The 27,842-nt window shown below is 41.0% G+C and overlaps 1 protein-coding gene across 3 annotated transcripts in view; it reads left to right on the top strand.

Moving 5' to 3' along the window:
- Positions 1–27,842, top strand: part of LOC119655336 — a 312,554-nt gene that overhangs the window by 69,532 nt on the left and 215,180 nt on the right. The window lies entirely within an intron of this gene.

The following is a 27,842-nucleotide window of genomic DNA, read 5'->3' as shown; positions in this document are numbered from 1 at the left end:
TGTTACGAAGCCACAACAGGAGCCTCGGACTGGACGGATTACACAAACGAGCCAGGCAACGACAAAGGAATAACGATTTGCGCATTTTCTCATGGAACGTGCACTCCAATAAATCATGTGCTCGGAGTAGGTTTCTTAGTCAGCCAAAAAATGAAACCCGATGTTACCGACTTTGAAAACATTAGCGAACGGCTATACACTCTGCGCTTGCGAGATAAATTTAGAAATATAAACTTCATAAACGTCCACGCACCTACAGAGGAGACTGCAGAGTCGGAGAAAGATAGGTAGAACAAACCCTCGAAGCCTGTCCCAGATCATACGCGGAGATTTTAACAGCCAAGTAGGAAGGAGCCCGTATTCAGGCGATACGTTGGCTCCCATAACTTACACGAAAAAACAAATGATAACGGACTGCGGATTATCCAATTAGCAGTGCCACAAGAAATGGTTGTTCGAAGTACCTGGTTTGCGCGGAAAGCGGTTCACAAATATTCGTGGGCCTTTTCAGACCGGACCACTTTCAACCAAATTGACTACGTGTTGATCGAATGCCGCCACCTCTCAGTCTTGATGAATGTCAGAACACATAGGGGGGCCAATATAGACTCGAATCATTACCTCGTTGGCATGGCGCTCCGAGCTCGAATAACAACACCACCCAGAATCCTTCTCTGACAATCAGGTGAGAGTTAACACTGAAGCCATCCACAACACAGCCCTCCGCAACACCTATAAGAGGGAAATGGATGCCGCAATAATCGCAGTCAACAGAGATCCTGGAGATGCAGCATCAACAAATGATCTTCATAACCACCTGAAGAACGTTATCATGGATACGGCCACAAACATACTTGGCCCCAGCCGAAAACAGTCGGAACGGCTGGTTTGACGATGAATTGAAGCTAGATACGGAATGGAAGAAATAATGTTGCATTCTCAAAGAACGCGGGCACGCGCAGAGACTTATCACGAACTCCGTCGAGCGGAGACGCGACTTCGCAGACGGAAAAGAAGCCTGGGAGAACCAACAAATCTGTGAATTAGAAAAGCACAGGGAGAAACCACACCAGGCGCGCAAGTTTTACCACAAATGCGCAGGATGAAGCCTTATACACCTCGATGCTCATTCTGCCGAGACAAAGAGGGTAATCTGATTTCCGATAGAATGGGCATATTGGAGCGATGGGTTTAGTACTTTGGTGAGTTACTGAACAACCAGAACAACGGTGAGTTGGAGGTCCCGCCAACTGAAGACGATGGACAAATCCTGCCACCACAAAGTATAGGAGAAACAGTCCGTGCAATTCATCGGCTTAAAAATCATAAGTCGCCAGGAGCCGATGGAATTACAGCCAAATTGGTTAAATATGGGGGCGACCAGTTACACCAAGTAGTTCATCAGCTTGTGCTCAAGGTGTAGGACAGCGAATCAATGCCTGACGATTGGCAACGAGGCATTATCTGTCTCATACATAAGAAGGGAGATATCACACAGTGCAGCAATTATAGAGGTATCACGTTGCTGAGTACCATCTATAAGATTTTCTCCACTATCTTGCTAGGCCGGATAGCCCATGGCCCAGAACATCATTGGCCCATACCAAAGAGGCTTCACTCCAGGCAAATCAGAAACAGATCAGATTTTCTCTGTGCGGTAAGCGATGGAAAACTGTTGGAATATGGAAATCAATTTCGTCGTCTATTCATCGACTTTAAAGCCGCCTATGATAGCATAGCCAGGGTAAAACTGTTCACGGCCATGAGAGAATTCGGTATCCCGACGAAATTGAAAAGACTGACTAGGCTGACCCTGACCAATGTGCAAGACCAGATAAAAGCAGCAGGATCATTCTCAAGACCATTGGAAATCAACAACGGTCTACGACAAGGGGATGTCCTATCATGTGTCCTCTTTAATCTGGCCCTAGAGAAAGTCATCCCTGATTCGGAGGTAAATGTAAGAGATACGATCCTCTTTAAGTCCACCCAACTACTGCCCTATGCTGGCGATATCGACATCATGGGAAGAACTACCCGAGGCGTACAAACTGCCTTCATCCAGATCGAGCAGCCAGTGAATGGCGCGAGAACTTGGGCTGCACATCAATGAAGGCAAGACAAAGTATATGGTGACAACGTCAGCAACGAAAACCAACCAACCAACCAACAACATCAAACCGCACTGGTCAAACGGGAAGAATAAGGATAGGAGAATACAACTTTGAGACCGTTGATAATTTCTCCTATCTAGGGTCGAAAATCACAACCGATAACAGCTACGATGATGAAATCCGCGCACGGTTGTTGTCAGCCAATAGAGCCTATTTCAGCTTACAAAGACTGTTCCGCTCGAAACGTCTCACCATAGGGTCAAAGCTCTTACTGTACAAGACTATGATCTTGCCAGTCCTCATGTATTCCTCGGAGACTTGGGTTCTTAACAAATAGAATTGCGAACTCTTGGCCGCGTTCGAGAGAAGAATCCTTCGAAGAAATTTTTGGCCCCTTACATGGGGATGGACGATTCCGTAGCCTACATAATGATGAAATCTATGAGCGATACCATAACCGTCAGGTTGTGGATAAAACCCGACTCAATAAGTTACGGTGGGCGGGCCACTTAATCCGTATGGATGAGGATGATCGAGCCCGGAAAGTCTATAAGGGCAATATCTATGGTAGAAAAAGAAGACGAGGCAGACCCTGCCTAAGATGGAGCGATGGCGTAGGTCAGGACGCCAGACAGCTTTTAGGGATATCGAATTGGTGGACCTCGGCGCAGAACCGGGATGTCTGGAGTTTCTTATTAAGGCAGGCCTAGACCGGATACTGGTTGTTATGCTGTTGATAATGATGAACTGCAAAAATCTTGATTCAAGGCGTTATATCTTAAGGTGTCGATTTATGCTCAAAAGCAACTAAACAGGACAAAATTAAATCAACTCAGACCCGAAAATTGAATTGCAATGCGTGAAATTAAGCCTGGTCATTAACTGATCATTAAATCTCACTTTTTCCACGTGTCAGCATTTTTGTTATTCTGCTACTAAGTACTAATAGTAAAATAATTCTCTTTTAGATCTGTGACTAACCATTATCCATTCTTAGAAATTCCAGCAAATTCGATGATGGATTGATAGAAATTGACACTTAAAAACAACTTTGTGCCTAATATTTTCAGGTTTTCTAAATGAAAAAGGTCTAGGTCTAGGCCGACGATACCCAACATTATGGAAATGCTGCATGTATACATTACATGGGTACCTCGACTTTACTATTCAATTGAACTCTGTTCGTATATTCAAAGTGACTCGGTCAAGGTAGAGGGCGAGAAATCAATTTCGGCATCAATAGAAGACATTTCTCGCAGCTATTGTAGTTGTTCCATTTGCAATTTTTGTGTTTTGCTTGAACATGACATGATTCGATATTTGGTATAGAGTCAGGTCTCGTCAATATCCATTTGACAGGCAAGGTTTGAACAATATGTGTGCATGTGAATGGACTTGAAAGGATTTTTTTTTATTAAGGGGGTCATCCCGTGTGAAGGCCGTTTTTTTTGCCTTTTTTTGAAAAATTATTTTGAAGGACTGGATAAAGATAGAAACATGATTTTTTCACCCTATGTTTATTTATATCTCTAGTATATGTGATAAATTTTTCAGCTTGATACTGTAGCTAGTTTTTGGAATACGTGTCAATTTATGTACCCATCTCCAAAAAAAGGTGTTTTTCTGCTGCCACGCTGGAGGGCGCTGTGTTCATCTGGGGAAAAAAAACTAAACGGCATTTTAATGTGGACAATATTCCACGGTCCGCAAACTAGGATAATCAGAAAATATTAAAAGGTAAATTTTTGGTGGGCTTTTAAAGTTAATTTTTTGAATTTTGGTGTTTTTTTACGGCTTTTTTTATGAATAAAAAAAAAAACTACCCATCCGATTGCAATTATCCTAGTTTGCGGACCGTAGAAATATGTATTAAAGAAATCGTGAAAATTTCAAAGAATTTGGTTGGATAGATTTTGAGCTATGGTGGCAGCCGATTTTCAAGATGCAGTTTCGAGAAAAACGCATTTGAAAATTTAAATGTGATTATCAACAGTAAAATTTTAACTCACTATTAATCTGCTATACCTAGTCCATAGAGAGCACCCTCCGTTTCTGCAAAAAAGTCTTATAAGGCCGATTGTTGCTCTCTGATTTCAATTCTGGCTCTTTTAGCGAGGTCAGTCGATTGTCGTTCGGACCGCCAAATTCGCGCTTCATTACAGTGGTCGACAAAAACCTGACATATGTGTCCAACTTGATATCCCATTGTCACTAGAATTTTGAGAATTCCATTGAATCCTTCATTGAAAATAATTACAGCCAGAAAAGTGGCCATTTCTACGACCTTGGCCTCAGAATGAAGGTGTTTAGGGGCGAAAGTCCAGATCAATGACTCATTGTTATTCTGGGTCTCTGCTCCTAAACAGCTGTTCAATAGATCATCTCCTGACAAATCTTCGTAGATTGATTTGAGGACTGTTTGAACTTCTTCAGTCAAAGGCGCCTTATCCAGTTCTCCTTTAGCTTCCGCTTTGCGCCATTTGCACCAACTGTCCTCGCTTGCTGGACAATTTTGATGCTAAGGATTTTCATCTGTAGAACATTTATGAAAGAAAGCTGCCCCAATTTCTTCCTTTATTCCTTCTATTGAATTTGCGTGTCAACGAATAGCTAGCCCAAAAAATGTAGTGAGGTCGTTAATAACCTTATCAGTAAGTTTTTCAGCCCCTTTTTTACCAATGGCTTTGTGATTCTTCTTTGCATTTCTAAGCCGCGTTCGCATTCTCTTCTCGACGTGTCCTACGCATTCTTTTTAAATACTACTACGTATATTTTATTATTTGCAGAAATTTGCAGAATTACCAGAGAAAACTCCAGCAAAATCCAATATATAATATACAAAACTTATCGCAATTGGAACATCCATGTTCATGCTTGCTAAAAGTTTCTTTGCTGATGTTGATGCGAAGTCCTTTTACTTCCCATGAAATATTCGTTTTTTAGTGCGAGCATGACGTTGAACGTTAAAGCGATCTCCCTTCGTACGATCCATTTAAAAAAATCACTGAACACACAAACAGCACAATACTTACAACAAAATATAACTCAGTATAGCTTAAAAGCTTTTCGGTGCTCACTCTAGACTGGATTATCCTTTTTATTCCAAACAGCAAATAATTTTAGACAATTGATTGATTTTCCATCTTTTTATATTTATACCTGTGTTCGAATTTATAAGGCTCAAGTAAAAAACTAACAGGTAAAAAAAGATGCGATGCTCTTTCTCATCGAGTGCTCTAGCCGCGGCTGCAAACTCCTTACCTGTTTAACACTGTAATTTCTGAAGGACTCGGAATATCGGAAAATCCCTTTGCCCACATATTCTCCACTCTATATAGATACAATTCATGCAAAAAAAAAAAAATCGATTTCTCCAACCCGACACACGGGACGACCCCCTTAAGATGAAGTTAGCGGTGAATTGTATCAATGAAAATTCGATCACACCCCCGCAAGTATTGAATGACGTGCGGTAATAACAATTTATTGTTGGAAGGGCAGATATCCAGAACAACTTGTCTATAGATGAGAGGTTAATTGCATATTTCTTTATTCCTATCATATGTGAAAAATGGAGAAATGGGGTCAATCAAATGAAGGTCAAAGTTAGTTCTACTCCAACAGATATTCACTTTTCGGACATTTTTCGGTAGAAGGGGTTCTATCACACAATCACGAAGATTTTATAAGAAAAAACTAGCACATGAGCAAATACTACAAGACTAGCGGTCGGATTTCTCCCTAAATCAATTTGGAAAAGTTAGTTTTTGCTACCCATTCTCCTCAAACTTTTTAATACTCTGTTTAATTATGTTGTCGCAGAATAACAAGTGGGCGATACAAAAGTTGAAAATTAAGGGAAATGATTTCCCAAGAGTAAGGCTTATGATAAATCCAAGGAGAAAAAGGCGTAAAACACCAGAAAATATGTTTCGCAAAGTATTCTAGTGAAGACGATAAGAAGATACAACTAAGTTCTAGTCCTGACAAATACCCGTACACATGTTAATTAGGAATCGTAAGTGGCAGTAAATAGTTACACATTAAGAAAGGGCGATCACTCTATTGTGGGTTCTTGTATGCAATGGAATCCAAAATCCAAGGATGGCTGGCAAGTGGATCGCTTTAGAACCCCATGGAGTAGAATAGTTCTAATCACATAAATGGGATTGGGCGACGCCCAAAAGACCATCCAGAGTGAGCGGAGGCAACCAAGAGGGAGAGCTATTCTAAAGACATAAAAACATGACGAAAGTGACCGTGAAGGTTCGCCCTCAAATAGTGAAGCTCCGCGATACGTGTTTGCATGCCTCTGTGCTAGTCAGGCTCGGGACCTCCCAGTCTTTTGATCACTTTGAGCCCTCACGTGCTATTATACAAAAATTCACGTGTCCTTTCCGATGTGAGGTATTCGGGCAAACGTGTCGAAATAACATCACGCGAGCTAAACCCGAAATGAAAATAAAACAAGTGGGGATTTACCGTAAGTTGGCCGCCTCTGGTATAAAAGTTTTGTGTTCATTTTATGTGAGAAACTCCCTGTGCAGAATTTTTCATTGTTACATAGCTAAGAATACAAAATATTCCATCATATTTTGCCAAAATACAAATACACATCTGTAGATACATATCAACGTCATAAATACTGTGTTCAAACTAAATAAACAAACATATGTATGTATATGTGCGAATCTAAATTGATCTAACACGTCTTCAAGCATTTACTCCGCGTATACACATATATGTTATCTACGTAAACTAAAAACCGCTGGTATTTGTTATATTGCCAAAACAGGTAAATTAAAATGTCCCCATGGACCCCGCACTTCAAATAAGTTCACTTTATACGGTGATGACCTCATACGCGGCTTAGAGTGCAATCAATTTGCCTGAAATGGGGATGTATTTTGAGGCCCTGATTTCATATAGATGCATCACTGTGATTTTTTTAGATTTTTCAGTTGGATAGGTTCTGTGAACGAAATCTGCTTAACTTTCGGAGCACACATTTTGAGACCCATCTTTCCTGTGTTTCACCGGATATCAAAAATAAGGTCAGTTTCAAAAAGTACTAATCGAGAATCCATTTGATACCCATATGACCATTTTTGGTAATAGAAAACTTACTCCCCCCTTTCGCAAGTATTGGGGGCCCCCTTGAAACTCAACGCAAAATGGCGCCATGTAAAAGGATACGCAGACCATATGTTCTCACCAAATTTCCTTTTCCGAGTAAATTTTTTTAAGGTTTTGCTTGATACAAAACCTTAAAAGCAGCGCGCGTGGGGCTGCAAAACTTCAGACCCCAGTACCCCGATCGAAAGGGAAGATCCACTGCGACTCGGCAGCTGTAAGACAAGCAACTAGACACCAAAGAAACCTCTTTAGTTGCTATATCCATTATGCCAAGGCTTTCGACAGCGTCCCGCATACCTGGCTAATCGATGCTTTGGCGACAGTCATGGAAGGGTGGTATACCACCTTATCAGTGCCTTCATCAGAGGGTGCCAATACCTCAGCACCCACCCATACACGGAGGGGCATTTTCCAAGGGGATTCGTTGAGTCCCCTTTGGTTTTGCATGGCACTGAACATCTTTCATGGCTACTGAAGGATGCTAGAGGCATGGTTTTGTAATAAAGTATGGCTTACGTGCTAAGTGCGAACTGACACACTTGATGTATTTAGACAAATGTTGAATCCAAGCCATCCGCAAAAGTCATCACGAGCCGCATGCTAGACATAGCATTAGTGACCCCCACATCGAAGCTATGACCGAGACAGACTTCTACAAGTACCTAGGAATTCTGCAAGAAACCCATGCTCGAGTTGATGATCTGAAGGATGCTCTGCTGTCCGAATTTCTGCGACGTGTAAAGCTGGTTTTGAAATCGCATCTCTCGGGGAAGAATAAAATAAGCGCACTGAACTTATTCGCTATCCCTACTATGCATAAATTCCGAATGCATCAAACTCTGCTGTGGAGCGGATGAACCTGCCTCGTGACATCGGAGGTAGGGGCGTGGTTGACGTGGCGACACAACATCATCGCCAAGTCGACTCGCTGCGCGCTGATTTTTACAGAAAGGAGCGGGCGAGTCCTTTGCATGCGACGATCTGTAAGGCAGATTGTGGGCTGACTCTACTTAACATGGAGAATCGAGTTTTTAATCCTTTGAGTGGGGTGAAGTCAGACCAAGAGCTGATCGATGAATGGAAGTCAAAGGCAATGCACGGTAAACACGTGAATTGTCTTTGTCAGACATTTGTCGATTTGCATTTGTCAAACAGATGACTGTGTGCTGGAGAGCTCTTTGCTGCGCCGGAGGGATTCATATGTGCCATTCAGCACGACGTGGTCGTCACCCAAACTTATAAAAAGCTCATCATGAAAGAACGGGTGAAGAACGACCAGTGTAGAATGTGCGGTTCGGCGTTAGAGACGTTGGATCGTCTCATGTCTGGTTACACTGTTATGGCACCGGTGCGATACACCTCCAGCCATAAGGCTGTATGTAAAGTGATCCATCAAAACCTTGCATACCAGCATGGGCTGATCACGGGAACATGTCCAGTTTACTGATAATAGCCGGAAGCAGTACTTCATAGTTCTGTTTACAGCATGTATTAGGACCGGCAACTTCTAACTGATTGCCACATTCTGCACAACAAGCCTGACGTACTGTTAGCTGACAAGGCTTATAGCAACATCGAACGGAAATACGTGGAGAAGAAAGTGAACTATGAGCCACTGGTTCGAGAAATCAAAGAAATTTGACGTTTTGAGAAAGTGGTTGTAGTTCCCATAATATTATCAGCTAAAGTTATTGTACCTAAATCCCTCACGCCTTCCTTTGATGTCCTGGGACTCTCACACAGTCCGATTCAAACCATGCATAAAGTGGACGAAGAATACAAGCTTCTTTGAAAATTGTATCAACTCGTTTTATATGTTAATTAGTTGATGGCATGGAATGGATGAGGAAAACTGTTCTGATATGACCAAGACCAGAAAAAGTCGATCATAAAAACATGCTATGATCCACGGTAGCGCTCAATAACAAATCGCCGTAGAAAGAAATCTCCTGCCTCAGTAGTGTAATAGGTAGTCTAAGTGACAATTAGTCGAACCCCAATGGTACACAGACAAAAAAAAATCAGTCAAAAACCGAAAGTTCATGGCTTCAGGTATGAAAGATTTTTTGTATTTCTTATGTGTTTGAATGGACATTTGTATCATTTGTGCGTAGCTCGTAACTTTTATGTACTATGTATGTCAAACTATTCACTTTTGTGTTATTTGGCATTCAAGGTTTGTAAAAAAATTGCATAAAGGAGGCCTTAAACTATTATGTGTATAGTAGTGCGATTTCCACCAAACTTGGTAGTATCATGCTTTATATTATAGTCTGTACACTTGCAAAATGCATCATACTAGGATCAACTCTTTCCTCTAACCATCTCGATTCCTCGATAGTTTCCTCCAGTTTTGAAACATGACGATGCGGAGTCTCCGTGAACAGAATCTTCTTACTGGTCTGCGTTCTACTGCTTCGAATACCTTTTTAAGTATCCGAGTGTCGTCCATACGATGCATGGGACCATCCCATTGCAACTTCCGAAGTTTTATCAATTAGCAGACTTCAGGGTCGTCAAATATTTGGAAAAACCCATGGTTGTATCTGATTCGTCATTGGTCGTCCTCCTTTTTAGCTCCAACTATTCTCTTTAAGCCCCTACTCTCGAAAGCATTCAGTTTTCCGGAAGTTTGTTAGGGTCCGAGTTTCACATCCGTAGTATAGCACAGGTCTTACTAACGTTTTATATACTAGAAGTTGCAATTGACTTTTAAAATCGGCAAGGCCGACGAGAATGTTTTATTTGTGTTGTTTTATTTAATTCGGCGTTATATTTCGTCGAGTTCACTTCCATTCTTCTTCAGTTGTACACCTGAATATATAAAGGAGTGTACATTTTCTAAGTTGTGCTAGTCAATCGTTATACTATGTCAAGTGTGTTAATTCGGAAGCCAACTTCGTTTGCTATTTTACCAAGACTTACAAAAATCTCCTTTGCTGATGTGAAATATCCCGCCATGATGTTTATATTACCCAGATATGCGAGTGCCAGATTGAACATCTGCATCTGTCAGACTATTATTGACTCTGACTACGCTACTGTTTGAGCCAGCATCATTCTGGTAAAGCTTACCAGTTTTGCTGGAATTCTCAAGTCAAGTATTATTTTTTCCAGTACATTTCCGTAAATACTGTCATATACCTTCTTGAAGCCAACGAATATTTTACGGACGTCGATGCTGGGGATTCAGCATTTGTCTAGCACCTATTCGATTGTAAATAACTGGTTAATGTTCGATTTACTAGCCCGAAAACCTCCTCGGTATTCGTCAATCGTCTTATCGGCGTACAGTCTAATTCTTACTTCTAGTATTTTTGTGAAGATTTTTTCACATGTTAGCTGGTCACTTTTTTAGTACTTAGGGCATATCAAAGTTTTTACCACTTTCGCGGGATCTGTTCGTGGTTCCAGATGAGCGGAACCAAATTATTATTTATTTATAGTACATGGACCACCTGATTTGATGAGCTCAGCGGGGATGTCATCTATTGTCTTCGTTTCTTTTATTTTAATATTTTATTAGCTGCTCGTCCGAAATTTTCGTAATTTTCTCCGTTCGTCCTAGTGTTTCATTCTATATGTTGTCTGTTCCACTTGATACGCTGAATGGCGATTTGAAGGCCTCATGACTACATCCAGATCAGACTTTTGATAAAATAAAATAGGGCAACCGATCACGACGACCCTGCTTGTGAACGGGACAAGGGCTAAAGAAACAGAAGTCTTACCAGGTGTCATTTATTTATTCTGGAGAATGGCATAGGTCTTCGTCTTTTTCTTCAGTTGTGGCGTGTCTATTGACAAACCATATATTAAAAAGCTTTCCTTTGATATAAAGCGCACACAATCTTCCATATATAGGTCTGAAGTCGGTAAGATTTGCTTTAAAACCCTACCCACGATGAAAGCGAATACAAACTCACGTTTCCCTGGGCCTTTGAAGATTGAGTGCGATCTCAGGTCGGTTATCTCGTAATCATTCCAATTCGTCTCTTGGATTCATTAGTTTGTGCGGCCATTTCCGTGCCATCAATCCTATCCCGGGCGTTTCATTCTGTTTCTGTACATGATGTTTGATTTTTTTATGGATGACGGATTGTAGATCCATCGCCTCGAACCACCAACTCCCTTGACGTACGAAGTGTGATCAGGTAGGACGCAGTATGGTAGTTACCCCAATTAAGCTAGGAATTCTCCTCTATATTTTTACCGATCATTAGTTGCTTTATTGAGGATTCTACTAATTGCACTACGCCTCAAACCCTCCTCCTTTCTCTGGGCTTGGGACCAATATAATATTTACACAACTTGGAAATATCGGTATGGAGGGTATTTCAGGTCTAGAGACCGTATAATGGCAGTCTCATGACTTTTTGTTTCAGATTTTTAGAGTGGGTAATTTCTGAGAATGGGTCCGTGAAAGAAATGATCACTTTACAATCCTCACATTCCCTTCTTTTCAATCAAATGACAGAACTAACTAGCTCTGCCGGCTACCGATACATCTGACCTTTTGCATGTGCTTGGACCCACCTTAAACTCGACGTGGAACAATATTACTCCGTACATGAGAGGAGATTCACAGTTCTCACCGCATTTTACATGAATGAAAGTAATAGTTTCTGAGATAATGGGGGTGACAGATAGTAAACCGATATAAATAAGATTTCTTTTTAGAAAAAAACTTAGAAGGACTTCATCTACCCTTTGTAAAAGTGGATACTTCAATTGTCTTATGTACAATATCATATCGAGGCATGGGTGTTGGGATAAAGAGTACTCTGTTAAAACGTTCGCGACGGATCGCCAACGAACGCTGTAGCCAGTATGCCAGCATACCTAGATAAACAGGTATTTTTGGGAGCGGTGAATACATCGAACTAATGTAGCCCAGCAGGGTTAACAACATTCGAAATTTATTTCGAATATTGCTAATTCAACTGACAAAGACCATCACCGGTGTTCTCCGATTAGAAAAAATAGTAAAAAAATAATTGACGTTGACAGTCAGTACACACAATACGGCAAATAATGCTTTTACTCCAGATTTCAGGAAATTTTTGCTATTTCGATCTTTTCTTTTTCTTCAGCCTTTGTCCCGTTCACATGCGGGGTCGGCTCGTCGTGATCGGCTTCGCCATTTGGCTCTATCGAATGCCTGATCTGGGTGCAATCTCGAGGCTTTCAAATCCCCATCCAGCGTATCAAGCCACCGTTGCTTAGTTCTGCCTTTTGGTCGTTTACCATCGACTTCGATGTTCAGACCAATCTTTGCAAGTGAATTCTCGTTTGCACGAATTGCGTGACCATACCATCGAAGACGCCTCTCTCGCAACTTTTCCACGATCGGTGCAACTCCATAACGATCGCGGATATCCTCATTTCGGATGTGATCTAAACGTGTGACGCCACTAGTCCAACGAAATTTTTGCTATTTCGATATTGACGTGATAATGATTACATGACCTTCTGTATATGTAACTTTTTGCCGTGAAATACTGCTGAGTATGGGGTAAGGTAGGGTATAAGGGGTCGCTACGAAATACCATATTAGCGTTGTGGTGTACCGTCTGGAAGGCATAAGCTCCCAAGACCTTAACTGATATGGCAAGGAGAAAGAGAGCAGGATCTAGTCGGGCCAGATCTTCACTGCCAGCCTGTGACGTTTACAAAAGATAAAAGCCCCCCCCCCCCAATTCTACAATCATGGATTTTATTGGGGTTTCCAAAGAATTATTTACCTAGTGTCCGGAACCAGGCTCCAATTACAATTGGACAATCTTAAAAGGGATACCTGAAGATCTCTCTCCCGTCTCCGTAACTTCGATAATGCGAATTATAGGGTATGCCGTGTGGTCCAAAAGTTCCTTTGTTGTAGGCGGGCCAGATGTTCCTTGATTTAGCGCTACACAATCTGGAGTCAGCGACTTTTAGGCAGTGGAGGTCGATTAGACCCTGCACGGTCGCCAGAGAGATGTAGTCTACGCCCACAAAGGGATCAAGAACAAAGCCCCGCCTAACCAGTCCATTCATGCTAATTACTTGTTATGTTTCCATGATGGACGGCGCACAGAAAGGTCAACCAGCCACCAGCATCCTTCAGGATGTCGCCACTGAGTACAAGGACTTAATAGAGGTTTGGGTATCAGTCAGCTTGACTCTGTCATGCTTGATGTTTGGATCATACCAAAACATCGGGAGGTTTTCAGTATTACAAATATCTTTCCTTGGAATATATTGGAGTATCCTGCAAGACTGTATGATGTGCGATATTGTGCGCATCCGAGAATACTAAAGCGACTCTACAGATCATCCTTAATCCATCAATAAAGAATACTTCATCGTTTCTCTGCAGCACATCACCGGCTTTCCATTTTGCGCGAAACCCACCGTAAGCACGATTACGGGTAGTATAGTCTGTTGGAAATGCCCAGAGCTTCAATAGTATTTTGTTTGAGATGTTAACATGGCAGCACGTCTTATTTGCTAAACATACAAACGCACGGAGTCTGACATAGCATTTTTAATGTCCAGGAATGAGGGAGTTCATTAGGAAGGAGTCCAGGAGTGAGAGAGTATATTAAAGACATCCCTCGGTAGGATTGCAAAGTGCCACCTGCACATATGTTTCTTTGGATCATGATACGAATCAGCAACTTGCAGCATACGTTTCTCAATACGCCCTCCATAATCCCACTGATAACGAAGGAAAACGTTAATATCATCAAATCAACACCCCTTTTACGTTCAATACCTGCAGAATTTCATCCATTACTACCAAGCATAGCACTGGAAGGTTGACATCACATTAGCTCAAATTGTGGTATATTTGTTTCTTCGCCATGTCAATGGTTTGTAGGAACGATGTGTCGATGGTATAAGTTTAGATTTGAGTGGTGTCGATTTTTTTTACTGATAAAGTCAACGAAACTTTAGCCATTACATTCTAAGATATTTATTCCTTTTACTACTCTAAAATATTTGAAAACCCCTTTACAGTTGATGAAGGTAAAATTCTCTCCCATGGACCCTTCAAAATTCCTGATTGTTTGTGGCCTGTTAAGCTCGATTTACATATCGTCTCTCATAGGCACTTCTAGTCGATGACTGACTTAAATTTTCCATTTCACAACTCATTAGACTGCAAGGATTTGTTTTATTATTTTATTGCTTTCGATTCGCCGGAGCTAGAACGTTTAATTCTAAATACACGTCAAAATTAAAAGTATCTATGAACAAAGTAGGATAACGAAAAATTAAAAGAAAAGGAAAATACTTAGCCAAACGAAATCTGCTATAAATTTTCAGATTGGGCCTTCTCACGGTTACATTGAGCACAAGAACACCAACAGTAGTCACCACGTTTACTGTTTAATGGTTAATGCTAATCATCTCCATTCCGCTTATCCGCGAATAGTCACTTTATAGTACTTTCAAAACTCATTAGGCGTTAAATAGTCAAAATATTCAACCACTAACTGATTTCCCCGATTAATTCGACAGTTTTCGAATTTAACTATTCGCAGCCTTGGCATCAGTTTAACAGTCAAATCGTTCCGTCAATTATCTTGATGACCTCTGCCCCCAGCATGTGCATGCAGTTGCATAGTCACACTCAGATTCGGTCAGACATAAAAAGTGTCGATTATTTGATTATCTCGTCCTACTTTGATTTCACATTGAAATGTAGTTGCAGAAGCATTAAATGGAATTGATTGTGATCCATTCGAGTGATATTTGCTGCTGATTTGCTTCTGATCTACATATCCACGCAGCTGTTGGCAAGAGCAATAATTCACGAATCAAAAATCAACTATCGCTGGAGTAGATTAGCCATGCGTATTTTATTGTTTTTGGCATATTAAAAGTATAAACAATAGGTTTAGAGTTTCAATAGAAATGATCTCAAGGTTGATAAATCGATTTGTCTGCAGTGCAATCTATAGCTATCACCATCAATTTATTATTTTATTTAAAAAAAAATCAGATCAGATGGAATAATGTTAAAGTATTATATTTATAGCTATGTATAGGATGCAATTAGTCCACGGATAATCTACTAGAAAGCACATTAAGTAGGAGGGTACTTAATAACACTATTTATTGCTATTAATAACATTTAATTTCACTTTCAATTGGGAAAAACAGCCAATATTAAAGGTAGCCTAAAACCTCACCTATTATTAATTGTTACTATTAGACTTACCACTAACTTAAGGCGGCAGTAATCAGAAAGAAAGTCTCAAATACGAGAAACAAGTCGGGAAACCGGAAGCTGGACGCAAGTATTTGAAATGTTTTGTGTATTTCTTTTATAAAGCCATCTGAGTGTGCATTTGTCCCATTAATACTTAGCACGTAATATATGCATATATGATATAAGAATATCCACATTCCCGTGATGTTGATATTTAAAATCGTGCTTATATTGCTTCATGATGGATGGGATGAACTTAAGGGGGTCTTTCAGCCCATTCCTAAAAATTATAGTGAAATACTATTATTAACTTTGTTTGAATGTTTTTTATTGAGGATGCTGGGAGTCTTGAGTCCACATCCACTTCATGACGGACCGGACCACTTAATTCCTTTCTCCACCGACTCCTCTTTTTTGGGTTTAACGCCCGAGTTTATCAAAAAAGTGCACTCTGGATTCCCAGCATCTTCAACAAAAAATTCACTTCGGCCTGATTTAGGTCTGACCTTACTACGGATTTCACTTCAATATAATTCGTACTTATGTTGTGATTACGATTATATATAAAAGGAGCGATTACCACCTGTTGCTACTTTCGGTGAAGCTGCTTCCAGGGCAGAGGTGAGGTAGCGTCTGATGAGTCGCTTTTTTTATTTGAACAGATATCGGTATGAAGGGTATTTCGAAGCCTTGGTACAATATAGTGGCAGCCTCGTGGTTTTTTTTCAGATTTTTCGGTTGGGAAATTTCCGACAATAGGTCCGTTAAAGAAATGATCAATTTTATTTTGACCCCCTGGACTCCCCACTTTTCTAACAAATTTCAAAACTAAGACGGCTTCGGAAAATACTTTCATCTGATACCCTGTATGACTACATTTGGTGAAAGAAAAATGTACACCTCGCTTTTGCATGTATGATGTATGGGAAACTTTCTGCAGTTTTTTGAAATAGTGGAATCCACTGCTACTTCGAGTTTTTAATCAGTTCGCTCCCTTATATTTAAACCACTTTCATTAATAGAAGGTTGAAACATTTCAAATTGGCATTACGAAGAACGAGTTTCGTACTGTTCGTGCGTTGGACAACATGGAGCGAAATTTATCTACATGGATTACACCACTAAACCAGAACTCTATTAGATACGCCAATCATTTAAAAATATGATGTTGTATTCATCAATTCAAATTGAAAGAACGTGAAAATTCAATTTGATGTAGTTCAAAAACATCTCACCCATACGTCACCAACTTCTCTGATGCCACCCACATGATCCATGCCAAGTGAATATCATCAACATCAATAGAACAGAAGATTAACTCTTGCTTACAGGAAACCCTACATACTTCTAGACTATGTAGAGTAAACTGATTTAACCACTGTACTTTTTATATAAAGCTTCCTGGTGGTTGAGCCCGCTCTTGAATTTTTCCGGTTAAAATTATCTCTGCTGGCAACAATTGCTGGAAAGCTGTACGTGCATTCAACAACATAACGAGGAAGGTAACTTAGTTTAACCGGGGCATCCTTCTTTTAGACCGGTTGTAACCTCCACATATTCAACGGCCTCCCAAAGAGAATTTTGTGAATCTGATAATCCCTTCTAGAGGCACGAATTCCAACCTCCCTTGCATTTTCCCTCGTCAGAGTAGACTTTATATTGGATAGCCTGACATCTAACGCTTTGAGTACGGTCGTCATTTCTCCAAGATATTTAGGTTTTCTGAAAATACCCATTAGCTCGATCCGTCTTCCATGACTAACTCGTCGATAAAGAGACCTTCTTAATAATTTGTGGACAATTCTTCCCCTTTGATGATTACGGAAGAGTATGTCTTCTTAAAGACGAAATAATCGGTAGATATCAAAACCATTTAATGTTTACTAGGGATTCCCAGACAAAAGCATGCTTTTATGATAGGTTTCCTTTCCAAGTGCCAATGACGTGAAGCGTAAATTCGTCGATAGCTGCATTCCCTTTCACCTCGAAATGAATTAGATAGACTTAGAATACCTTTAAGTGCTGTGGTCGGCGTAATTCTAATTACTCCAGCAATACTTAGACAGCCAAGCCTTTATTCGAGCAGCGTCCTACTAAGATCGATCTTTAGCCTTTCCTCGACTTGACTCTTTTGGAGTGTAACGTATCTATAAAATCTCTTCGTCAAGATCTGTCTTGGGTCATTGCAGATATTTCTAGTGAGTTTTGCTAAAATCTAATAATAATAATAATAATCGTTGGCGCAACAATCCTTGTTGGATCAGGGCCTTGAAGTGTGTTAGAGCACTTCATTCAAGACCGTAACGGTACACTAGGAGGCAATGTGGTCAGCATTGCGCTCGCCCGAGATTATTACCCTGATTTGACTCAGGTACTCGTTCACAGCTGAGTCGACTGGTGTCCGACGTCAAATCACGATACAAATTCCACTGCCACCAGTGAGATTTGAACCGCGACCTTCCGTACGACAGCCTCGCGCTCTAACCACTCAGCTATCCGGACACTAAAATCTAAACCTTATTAAAATCGGTGAACCGATCTAGTCTACCTGTTTGTCAGAAACGGTTGAACACGTTGGTATTGTAGTGGTCTGTGCACACTATTTTTAGACAGTTGTTGTGGACTGTTTGAAGCTAGTAGCGTTTTTGTCAGCTATATCCCACACCGCGGGAAGAAGGTAAAGAGTTTAGTGTCTTGAATTTAACACAGATAGTTTAAGTTTGTCAACCACCAATCTATTGTTCTAGGGCTAATATTGCACAGGTGTTTGAAATCCTCAATGTTTTTTGATACTGCATAGGTCTAGTTTCCGAGAGCTAGCCAATTGTAGATAAAATTTATGAGGCTTTTACCTTTTTTAATGCATATTATAGAGTATGCTAAGTCCGAACGCTGCACTCTTGCAAACGTTCGCACGTGTCTGATTCATACGCTCCCAAGTTGGGATTTGTTGTAGGAGCGCCATTTTACAGATAGTGAGCGGCAGCAACTGACAATGTCTGTGGGTTCCGCTAGTTACCATAGCCACTAAACGCAGACCGCACCCAGCGCCAGGCTGTTAAGAACGGCATTCCTTCTGACAAACTCGTCGGCCCACCCGCTCCCCTCGATATTCCCATGCCGGAGAGTCCACCGGAAACTTTAAGTGAACTGCAGTGATTATTCCCTTTGTCTATACACTGATTCATTAGCTTGGAGGGCATCCCCCACGCTTGCGCGCTTTCGCAGTCGGTCTCCGACGATGCGTTTCTACTATCTTCACGATTTTCCGAGAAGCACCCATCTCTTGTCCACTGTTCTATGCCGTGTCCTGGGATAGTGGATCTATTACATGGCATAAAAGTAACGAAGTTGTCACCCTTATTTAATGTGTGACTATCTATTGCCACTTTCACTTTTTAATTAATACATCCATCGCTACGAGGCCTTACGCCGAACCAAGTCCTTCAGTAGTTATTGTCTTGGGCAGAATACCCAGATGATACGACGCAAACATGAATTAATAAAAGCTGAGAACTTTTAAGTAATAATACTGATCACTTACCCATATAGTAAAATTGTTCAGAAAGAATACTGGAGCAGAACAACCCTAACTTGATTTGAGGTGTTGAGTTGAGTTACATTTCCAAATTTTGAGCAAAACAGCGAAAGCGGACTCGGTGCAGGGTTGAATTAATAGACAAGCAGCTGCAACTACAGTACTACCGTCAACGGGAGCCATATACAAATGCTCTGTTTAGTCATGTAAATTGGAAGGGTACGATGACAAACCTAACTGGTTTTATTGGAGTTTATCTGCAGTCGAACTCGGGATGTCTTTTTTCCAATTGTGTAAAAATTATTCCTGACAAAATTCAACTCTAGTAATTCCTCTGTATTTCTATCTCAGCCAAAAACATTGATTGATTTAAAATCCTTCCCGGACTTTCGGGAATCTTGAAAATTAGCCGTATGGTTCTCCAAATGTGTGGCACATGCCAGAGTATAATACAAAGACGAAGAAGTTTTGGAAGAAAGTTTGGAATCCAAACCCTTGCTAGTTTTTGAGCCCGCGATCCTTGGTTTGGTAAATTTAGTGCGCTCGCCTTCAGGTTATTAGACTCTTACCCTAGTAATAATTCAAAAACTTACCGGTTCTGATATGAGCATATAATGAGGAAAGAAGTTATTTATTTTGGAAAAAAGAATAAAAGAAGACATCCTTCGAAGGCACGATTTAGATTTGCTCGAAAGTTCACAACTTATGGAATTAAAAAAATGACCTTTCATTTACAGGAGAGCACTGAACGCTCCGAATAATATTCAGAGCCTGCGAATCCTGTTTTTGCATTATAACGCTCCTCAGGATATATACCTTTGTTTTTTCGTCGCGAAATATAAACAGCGAAGCGCCATGGTTTATAACACATCCTGGATATTATTTGGATATTAACAGCATGCATTCGAAGCCGCAAAAGTTAATTTATCATGAATTTTTATTGAAGTTTGAGCTCACGCAACGTAGGTTAATCAAAATCGCAACGTAGCACCTCAAATGTTGACACCTACACACCATAGTTCGTGGTTTCCTGAAATGCAGGAAGCGCCCCAGGACTTCCCGAGGCACTTGCACTCTCCTCTTCTATTTTGCTCCAAATGCCCTTAGAGCAACCCACTCCCCATCCATTTTGGGAAAGTGGGTTCCACTACATGGTGTAGCCAGCAATGCAATTGTCGTCCCTCCTTAATGCTTGATCTATACATTGCCAGTTCCGTTTTCTGGCCACATTGGCTTATGCGTGGACGACTCTTGCGGATTCCACTTTGAACTTCAAATTTCTCCAATATTTTACATCGATGACAGTACGATCATATGTTGCTCTAATAATAAATATTAGGATGATCCGTGGAAAGCAGCTGGCTCTCCATTGTTTCAGCGTTTGAGGTGTTCTTTGATGCGTACCACTCTCTGGGAAAGGTCTCGAATTCCCAAGATTTGCGTACTATTGAAAGTATCAGGTCTGCAGAAACTGCAGGTGCAACGATCAATAATTCTGCAAGGAAACCGTCGAGCCCAGCGGCTTCAATTCGTTTGAGTGCATTAATGGACGATATGGTTTCTCTTCTATTTGGAGGAACAATACCTATCTGCAATGGATGTGGATTCGATCCTATCCTTCACAGCACCATCGAAGGATTCCAAGTTCCTTTGAGATGCAGTATACACTTCTGAAGTCATTACGTCCGGCGACATCTTCCACTTCTCTTATCAGCACAATAATAAATTCCCTTGTGTCACGCGAACACTACGTTGAACTTCCCGCGATTTCGCACGGTATCGGAGTTTGAGCGCCTCACGCCCCAGATCACTCTCTGCGGTCAATATAACCTACAATCCCATTTGTCCATCGATCCACTTCCATGGTTCTTGAGTCAGCGGAATCTCGAACCTGCCGCCGTGTCCAACGATTTCCATATCAACCCAGAAAATAATGTTGAACTTAGGGGATTACATCCCTTTAGCTCCACCAGAAGTGGCGGACACAAACGCCCTTTTCGGGGTGTATATCAGTGCCTCGCTTCTTACGCACATCCATGAGACAACTCCTAAATCCACTGTTGACTGCAAAGTGATTAATCTGATTGCTCGTACATTGTCTTTCAGTTGAAACCTAACTGACCTTATGGCAAGCTCTGTGTTCGAACAATGTACCGTCAATGACGAAGGGGTGGATGTTGCAGAAATCCAGAAACCTACCATTACATGTGCAAGCAAGGTGTTGTCAAATCCCACCTTGGCATTCAGATCAATCATCACGAACACAACATAGCCTTAAGGAATCTGCTACTGAGCAATGTGTGGTTGTTAGTAAAAAGCATCCTTCTCGACTATATCGGAAGTCTCCGTTGGTGCAAAGCGCTTTGCAATATGATTACAAAAGCACATTACTATAAGTGTGGCAAGATAGAGAGGAGTACTCTCCAGAGTCCCACCACCTTACTTCGCTTAGGCCTAGAATACCCAGTTTATATAGCTGGAATTCCCACTTTAGTTGGAGAAAGAGGTCTCTCTGGGGACTCTCGTTACCTTTGTCGAGGAGCGTGCATACAATCCAGAAACCATTCATAATCCGTTTTTGATAGCCGAAGGTCTTCGGCGTGAGGTTAGTTACTATCTGCGGTTTTGTTGACGTCTTGGTGACAATGAAGTTTCGAAATTTGCAGATTGCTAGCCTGGAAATCTCTCCTTTTTAGTCGCCTTTTACGACAATCACTGGCGGCTTTAAGTGTATTCTATGTTATTTTTAAGTCATCACTACGTATAGGCTGATTCCTTCGTATACTATAAATGAATAAGATATACGAAATGTTGTCGACGTGCATAGAATCAACCCATCTTCTCACTATCGCTTCTTGACCTCCACACATGCCACAAGTGCTGTATGGCCAACTCAACTCCTTTTAAGGGTATGTTTTACTTTGTTAGACTAAAACCTCCTTTTGTTCTAAATTTCTCTTTAGTTTTCATTTTGATATACCCTACCGCACATTTATAATACTTTTTACTTTTTTCTTTCAGGTAAAATCAATTAATAATTACTCTCAACAACTTTAGTAAGTAATATTATTAGAAAAATAGCAAAAAAGACGATTTCACGGAGTTTGTTTTTATTCTATATGCTTAGCTGAAAATGTTGAATGTTGAAAGCCGACATGCAAAATTGAAGAATGCAGTTTCTTTGGCATCTCAGTTATTAAATATTACTCATACTAGGAACTATTCTTCGCAAACATCCGGATTGGGTCCAACAAACTTAGGAATCAATGCTAATGCAGTACAGGCTTGTCAATGACCACTCTGTCTTAGCTTCAACATTTGATCCCCGGAACGCCTAAACCTCATCTTAAAGAAGCCCATGCCCTCTCAACATATTGATGATTTGAAGTGTTTTTTCTTGATGGTGACCTTATTGATTTATTCATTGAAAATGAGGATTTCAACAAGTTTGCAGTCAGTAAAATATTAGAGAAAATATTATCAAATGATTTCCTCTTAACACAAACATGATTGTTGTTTTTATGATTTAAAAACTTTTTCCGAGCGTCTGAAGAATACAGAACCAATTATTCCATTAATAAGTTATTTTGGTTATAGCTTAGCCCCTTAAGGGATTTGACTTCATCAAACTCTTCAGGTGAAATACCGCTTAAGATTGGTATTGTGAAAATAATCTAAGTGACATACTACAGATTGTGCTTTTCGAGAACCTAATCGAATCCTTAAGGAAAATCATCGAACTTCACTTAGTTGTTGGGAGATCTAAAGCTTCATAACCAGCTATTATTTCAATTTCTATCAAAAATATGTTTGTCTTCTTTGATATATAATAGTTCAATTCAACTTTAAATTTTGGGTGTCTCGGACGCGTATGTTTATTAGAGATTGTTCATGAACATTAAGCCGTTGACACCGACCTCGAAGAACTTCTAATGATCTTGTTAAGGATGTTAATATTATGCTTCTCATTCGCTAAAGTTAGCAAATTATGATACGGGAAGGACACTTTATTGTAATTATAAATTTTGAACCATTCGGTAAAGTTCCACCTTTCATAAATAACACTTCAATGCCATCTTTCTCGCAATTCTTCTCCTGCCAATAAAATAAAATATATCTCCGCCTTGGATATGGTCGTGATTTCTCCGAGAGGTCGGGCTAGCTCCATAATCGATTTTTGCGAGAACATCCCTGCGACGTGATCGCCAGGTATCAGAGCCACCGGATGTTTGCCAAAGAGTTGGCGGTCACTCAAAACGCCAATGGTATTAAATCTGCATAAGTCGTTAACTGCTCTACGTTTCACCTACAAATGAATGGGATTAGATTTAAGATAGTATCAAGTGTTGCGGTCAGCGTAGTACTAATTACTCTAGTAATACTTAGGCAATCGAGCCTCTCACTCTGCGACCGCAGGTTCCTGCTGCTAGCAAACGTTAGACTCGGCCGCCAAACGGTCCATGCATACGTCAAAATGTGTGTTATGTGTGGTGAAAGTCTCCAGGTCTTACCTATCACAGTCCTACAACACTAAAGGAATCTGCAGGATTTGTGATATTATTGTTGGATATGGTATATCAGCTTAGAGTTGGAATACTCTCCCAAATATTTTACTGTTTGTACCAGCTGGATTTCCTTAGTGGTCACCGTCAGTTCGTTACGGAGGCACCTACTGTGGATTACAGGCAGAATTGCATTGAAGCGGTTACATAATGTGCCCGCAAAGTTGCCAATAATAGTTACGACAAGCTCCGCAAATACTTGTGCAAAGACCTTTGTGCCCTCCATTAGTATAAGCCGTAACCGCTTAAAGACCACCCCTCTATGTAGACCTAGTGCATTTATTCCTTCAATTACTAAAGCCGGAATAATGTCAACCAAATCCACAGACTAGTACCTATGGAGGGAGTTAAATGCCCATTTTACTCACTCCATTGATACTGCTTTGCATGCCAGAGTCCAATCTTCCGGATGAGAACAATATACACCTGCCCCCTCTGAGATTAAATTTTAGATGCTACCTGGGAAATGCATTTCAAGCAAATAATTTGCCATTTTTTCATTGCTTTCGGTTTACCCAACTAGCTACGTTCTTTAGCATGGACTCGCTTCATCTTTGAGGATGCTTCAAGAGAGTTATTCTCTTCGCAAAAGTGTCTCCATTATGAATGTTTAGCCAACCTTATCTTCTTCTTTAGATTTTTGTCAGCTGCTTTTATCAAATCCAACCAGTGCCTGAATCAGGCTTTAGAGCTCGGTTGAGGAGCACGCTTGTAATTCCGATCTATTTTGGTGTTTTGCCATTCTTTGGCGTCTCAAGTAGGCAGCTCCCTTTAAAAGCTTTTCTTATGTTAGTTGTGATTATCTGGGTTATTTTCTCAATTCCAGCCAGGGATGGAGTCGTTGGAAATGAATGCACGCCAATTACGAAAGCAATGCGCTTTTGATCCGAGAGCATCATATCATTTGGTACTCTCCACTCTCAGACAATTGTTGTAACGTCAGAGGATGCTAATATGATGTCATTGACTTGTGAAGTGGATTCATTACCCGAAGTGTGTATCTGCAGTTCGTTTCCTACCAGGTACTTTAACAATCTTGATCCTCTCGCGTTCATTTTGGAACTTCCCCCCACATATATGGTGGTCGTCAGCATCACAACCTGCTATTACCCCCATGCCTTACTTTTGGCATATTGGGTAGCTCTAATGAATGTTTAATTGAGAACTTCATATGGCAGAGCACTAAAGAATCCGCTTATCTCCTTATTGGCTTATTATGATTAATTTAGCCGTTGTGTTGTCATCATCATATAGCCCTTTAACCAAGCAGGCTTGGAGATTTTTGAAACCACTAGGCAGTAGCGAGGTCTATACTTCTTCCTCACCAACAACCCACGGCCCTTATATAAGGTACATAAATGTCTTGCAACTATGGATCAGACAACTGATAAGTAAGGTGCAAGTTTATTTGAGAAATGTTATACCTCATCTTCGCTTGAAATAAAGGTACGTGGAATGCAAGTCTCTTCAAAAGGCTTTAGGAGCCGACACTCGTGTCGTGATGGTCCCAACTCCGTAGCAGAGCCGAAAGCCCATTTGTCCCTGATCTTTTTTTATGTCCGATTTAGGAATGCCGTTAATAAGAAAAGTTTAGTTGCCTAGCAGCATGCAGGTAGAAACCACTCGTTCGTGGAAAAGTTTCGGCGTAACCTTTTACGGTATACACCTACCGACTGAAAGTGAAGATTAATGCCTTACTAGGATAGGCTCCTTACTGCTGTTCGAATTGCCCAGTATTATAACCGGATGAATTGGTGCCATTATACAAGACCCATCCATCAGCTTCGATAGCTTTCCTGAAAATGAAGATTCAGTTGTGGCCGACCAAGCTCTCTTTGCTGCTTTTTGGGCTGAAGAATTGCGATCGTTAAAAAATCGCTGCCATCTCGGTTGGTTTTTAGGCGTCGATGCCCTGGACGATCCTGTCCTCTCAACTTTGGCACTCGCATGTTTCGGTTAGCCCCGACTGGAGCCCCGGAGTCAGGAGTGCTAACTGAATAGCACTGCTTCGCTCATCCGTTCAGGACTGGGTCCCATTTAGTTTGGATCTCACTTGAATAAGTGGGGAATCTGAGTTTAGACTCAGGTTCTCCATCGATGAGCTCAGGGTAGCCCTTCACTCAGGCTTGGATTATTGTGGCGCGGCAGGATCTGCAGCATTCGAAATTTATTTCGGATGTTGCGGATGCGGACGGGTAGATGGCGCTGAACTCCGAAACTCTCCACTCACTCGTTTTCTGAACGCACCAGGGGAGTGGAGAACCAGCGGTAAAAAAATGCCGTTGGTTGGGACAGTAAGGACCGCATGGAAATAAGTCGGTCTCTTCTGTATCCGACCGCGGCGCTGAACACATCGCTCGTGACTGAACAAAGTTTTAGCGTTTTCCTCTTAAATTTAAAATATTATAATCAAACTCACACACTCAAGTAAATCAAGTCAAATCATTGCAAGTCCAATCTTTTCTTTGCTTTTGATCCGATCTCGACTTTTTTATTTACTGCCCTCGACACCCAAAAGTTACTACGAAAATTCCCCGGGCATCTCACAGGAGCGAGCTTGTCGTGCCAACGGACAGTGTTCGATTCCGCCTCGTGAAGTGTGAAAAATTCTGTTTGGTATTAAGTCTGAAGAGTTTCGGAGCGCCATCGGTCAGTCTTCTACAAGTGCGGAAAAAGTCTAAATTATCATGAACAAAATTTAATTTTTGTTTTGTTTTAGGTTTTAAGTTTTGAAGTTTATCATAGCTGGTTTCTATGGACTTTGCTTCATCGGGGAAATTAAGTCAATCCCGGCGGAGCCCCTTTTTGCTGAAGCAGGACTAGTGGAAATTGAGGGTTCCTTAGTACCCAGTATGCTATGTCCACAGCCACAACTTAACCCCCGTTAACATTGAGCTTTCGGCGCGCTAGTCACACCTTGAGTTCCTGTTTTGATTACCGATTAACTTTCTCGGGTTTCCTATAGGATCTTCTGTAAGGAAACATCTAATTTTGACTTTTCTAGCTTTTTAGTTGTTTGCATATCAGCCTCAGTTCCTCGAGACCATACATACTGAGATATATATTGATTGGAAACTTGCGAGTAGTGACCAATTCGGATAAATATATCTAAACGTTCTTCCTTTACGTAGGCTCGTCACTTGTTACGTTACTTGCTTACGTAGACTCGTATCACTGAATTGCACTAGACGAAAACCAGTTCTATGAATTTATTACAAGCGTTTATTTCAAACTGACTTATACAACCATACTGCACAATTAATTATAGAACAATTGTTTCAACTCTTACAATTCATGGCGTTCACATAACCGACGTGATCTGTTCTAATTCTAGAACTAGACTGACTTCATGGGCGGACTTGCAGCCCGTTTATACCCCGCGGAATATTCCAGAACGCAAAGCTAGAAGCTTTTGACAAGTCCTAATTTTCCAAAGTGGTTTTCGTCACAATATATATTTTCATCTTCTTCTTTTTCTTCAGCCTTTGTCCCGTTCACAAGCGGGGTCGGCTCGTCGTGATCGGTTTCGCCATTTGGCTCTATCGAATGCCTGATCTGGGTGCAATCTCGAGGCTTTCAAATCCCCATCTAGCGTATCAAGCCACCGTTGTTTAGGTCTGCCTTTTGGTCGTTTACCATCGACTTCGATATTCAGACCAACCTTGGCAAGTGAATTCTCGTTAGCACGAATTACATGACCATACCATCGAAGACGCCTCTCTCGTAATTTTTCCATGATCGGTGCAACCTCATAACGATCGCGGATGTCCTTATTTCGGATGTGATCAAACCGTGTCAAGCTACTAGTCCAACGCAACATTTTCGTCTCCATTACCGCAAGACGCCGTTCATTGTGCTTTATAGTCGACCAACACTCGGTAAGTTTTCGATTTGAGACGTTCGTTGATACGTCGATCACAAAGAACACCAGTTGTAGAACGCCACTTCATCCAGATTGCGTTAATGCGTGAAGCAATTTCATACCGCAGTTCTGCATTGGTTGATAGCGTTGACCCGAGGTATTTAAATCGCTCAGTTCTTGGCAGATCACTGCCGCTGACAGTGATTGTGCCTGTTTCATGGGGGTCGTCAAAAATTCAGTTTTGTTTAAATTCAATCTGAGACCGTGTTGCATGAGGCGATCACAATATATATTTTCATGCGCGTAAATATATATATGTAAGCACCGGTATGCGATAATGAGCAATGTTTGTTTGGTTAGGATAATGAAACTAATTACGTCTTCAATATGTGTATACATGCGTGTATCTTGGAGTTTGGAAAGACGTGAA

Source organism: Hermetia illucens, chromosome 4 (assembly GCF_905115235.1).
Source record: "Hermetia illucens chromosome 4, iHerIll2.2.curated.20191125, whole genome shotgun sequence".
In the NCBI taxonomy this organism is placed as follows: domain Eukaryota; kingdom Metazoa; phylum Arthropoda; class Insecta; order Diptera; family Stratiomyidae; genus Hermetia; species Hermetia illucens.
The sequence above is the reverse complement of the archived record's forward strand: the minus strand, read 5'-3'. Positions and strand labels throughout refer to the sequence as shown.